This window comes from Octopus bimaculoides, chromosome 10, assembly GCF_001194135.2.
Source record: "Octopus bimaculoides isolate UCB-OBI-ISO-001 chromosome 10, ASM119413v2, whole genome shotgun sequence".
Taxonomy (NCBI): Eukaryota; Metazoa; Mollusca; class Cephalopoda; order Octopoda; family Octopodidae; genus Octopus; species Octopus bimaculoides.
In genome coordinates, this window is record NC_068990.1 from 55,578,252 (window position 1) to 55,581,717 (window position 3,466).

Here is a 3,466-nt window from a genome sequence, read left to right on the forward strand (position 1 = left end):
TGTTATTCCATAGTGTTGGCATAGCTTCCAGTGTATATAGGTCCCAGCTCTGTCGTGTCTGTGAATATATTCCTTCTTAGCCAGGACTGGGCAGCCAGAGATAATATGATTTATTTATTATTATTATTATTATTATTATTATTATTATTATTATTATTATTATTATTATTATTATTATTATTATTATTATTATGGGGCGCATGACCTAGTAATCAGGGTGTTGCACTCACGATCGCGAGATCGTGGTTTCAGTTCCTAGACCGGGAGGTGCGTTGTATTCTTGAGCAAAGCACTTCATCTCACGTTACTCTCTGGTCACTTCGACACTTGACGCGTGATACACTGCGCATTAGTTCAGACAACGTCGATTTGATGGAGGGAGTGAGCTAATCTACAGCACGTGCATTTAATCACTATAAACAAATCATGTGTGCAGGTCGTTCGGCAAAAGCTGAACACTCATAAATCCACTTCGACGGGAGAGGCCATCATCATCGTCATCATCATCATCATCATCATTGAAGACATCGCAGAGTATCCAATATCATGATGCTGTAGATTGAAGATATTGCGTCTACCGGGAGTTTGTACTCTCTGTCAAGTCACAATAAGGACCTCTGACAGACAGTACTTTACACAATATGCGTGCAGTTCCAAGTAATGCTGATTTTTGCAATACACCTAGATTGTAGGGTACTTCTAAAGTTTCCAGTTGTTTCTTCAGGTTGGGTGGTATTGAACCAAATACTCCAATAACAACAGGGACAGCCTTTATGTTTGACTCACGTAGCTGTCACATCTTGGTGATCTCAATTCTCAGGTCTCCATATATATCAACCTTTCCTCTTTCTTTCATGATATGTTGAACCCCTGGCACTGCCACGTCAATTATTAGACACTCTTGTTTGTTCCTCCTAAAGGTTACTATATCCGGCCTTCCGTGCTCTAATACCTTCTCTATCTGGAAGTCAAAGTCCCAGAAGATCTCTGCCTTCCCCTTTTCGTCCATTACCTTTTCCGGTGTGTGTTGGTACTACCAAGCACACGTTACCTCGTATCCATTACTTCTGGCATAGTAGCCAGTGAAGGTTTTGGGCTACCTCGTCGTGCCTGCGCTTGTACTCTTTCTGCGCAAGACTTTCACAAGCACTAACAACATGAGTCACGCTTTCGACCTTCTTCCCACTCATTATGCAGATGTTCGTTGCACTTGTGTGGTATATATCCCTTTTCACTGAGCTGGTATTCAATGCTTGATCCTGGGCAGCGATGATTTGGCTTTCAATCTTCTTTTTAAGGTCGCCGTTGCTGAACCACTTCCATGATGCTTCCTAATCTTTTAATTTGTTAGTTTCACGGTGGAACTGACCATGTAATTCCATGCAGAATAGAATTTCTTCTCTCTTGTTGGCTATTCGTGATCGGAATTCATTAACACTCTCAAGTCTATTGATGGTAAATCCTTCTGCATTAGCAGCATATTGTAGCAGCTCTTGTTTGCTGTTTACCAAATACTCTGCCATGTTTCTTCTTTCAATCATTATTATTATTATTGAGTTATATAGAGAGCAGCACATGCCATCAAAGTGACACTGGATACAAATATACCAAGCTCAATATACCTATCATCACAACCATATATGCACGAGACTGCGAGTTGGCTTGCCGGGCAAAATGTTTAGCGGCATTTCGTCCGACTTTAGATTCCGAGTTCAAATGCCACCGAGGTCGACTTTGTCATTTATCCTTTTGTGGTCGATAAAATAAGTACCAGTTGAGCACTGGGGTTAATTTAATCGACTTGGCCCCGCCTTCAAAACTGCTGGCCTTGTGCCAAAGTTTCAAACCATTAGTATTATTATCGTTATTGTAATTATTGTTGTTATTAATGAAAATATAGATTAATAAGTATTCACATTTAATGCGACATCGGATTAACGAACCTGGATTTTTCAGATGTGTGTGTGTGTTGTGTGTATTATCTGTCTGTTGTATATCTGTGTGATTATAGGTGCACGCACGCAAACACGTTCAAAGATAAGTGGATATAATTGAGAATATGAATACATCCCCAGATGTATACATACACATACATGCTTGCAAACAAACATCCGTTACATGTAGAATTACATACACATGAAAATATAAATCCACACATACATTCACACACATGCACATACACACATATAGCAAGGCATAAAGTCATAATGTGTTCATACATACATACGTACATACATACATACATACATACATACATACATACATACATACATACATACATATGACTTATATAAGTATATATGACACATAAATCCACACATATATATGCATACAAACACAAACGCATATTTTATACCTATTTATAAAAAAAAACCATTATTGTTTTTATCATCATCATCATCATCATCACCACCACCACCACCACCACCATCAACATCATCATCATCATCATCATCATCATCATTATTATCCTGTTTATGATGTGTTTGTTTATAATTTGATCACATGCATTCTATAAATGATCTTTGTAAGTAGTTGTGACGGGACTTAGGTATGTGCTAAAATAAAATCCATAATTCTGCAGTCAGAACTTTCTCTCCCTCTCCCCCTCTCTCAGTTCACCCACTCGCTACCTCTCCCCCTACTCTCCCCCTACTCTCCCTCCCTCCCCCACTCTCTCTCTCCCTCTCCCCTCTCTTTCCGTCTCCCTTTCTCCCTCTTTTTCTATCACACAACCTTAATTACTCAATGCGGATAGTGTTCAGACGTGATCAATGTTAATAATTACTGACAAATTAAAAAAGAAAAAAAAAGAAGACATAAATTAAAAGAAAATCAAAACAAAACGAAGAAAAAAACAAAACACAACGTTAATCTGACATTGGTATTTATGAATAAGATGATGATAATGGTAATGCTGATGATGACGACCATAGTGATGATGGCGGTGGTGGCGACGGCGATAACTGAAAACTAACTTCACGCGATCGTTTAGGCGGACAGACGCGGAGGAGGTGCGGAGGGGACGGAGAGTGTCTGTGTGTGAGGGGTGGTGGTGCTAGCCGGTGTGTTGTTGGTATAGGTAGGTGTGGAGGGATGTGATACTATAAATACTTAACAGGATTAGGGGACCTTCACAAGCTCTCTCTTTCTCCACCCCTCTCTCTCTTCCTCTGCATATATTAAAAACAGGAACAACACCAAAGTTATTTTGTGTTCTTTGCTACATTGGTTTCTATTAACCCATTTATTCTATCCGAAGAATTATTATTCATTAAGATAGAAGAAATACATATAATTAAATATATATATATATATATATATATATACGTAAATGTCGAACGATAAAATGAGTGCTCAACACTGCATTGGTGGTTGTATAATTTTTTTTTATTTGTGAATTAAGGCTACCATTGGTTTCATGCTTAAAAAAAGTGGAAAAATATCATAGTGTCTCAACAATTTT

General features: G+C 38.4%; 1 protein-coding gene across 1 annotated transcript in view; it reads left to right on the top strand.

The window, feature by feature from the left end:
- Nucleotides 1-3,466, top strand: part of LOC106869061 (solute carrier family 35 member F4) — an 87,046-nt gene that overhangs the window by 11,526 nt on the left and 72,054 nt on the right. The gene's annotated exons all lie outside the window — the stretch shown is intronic.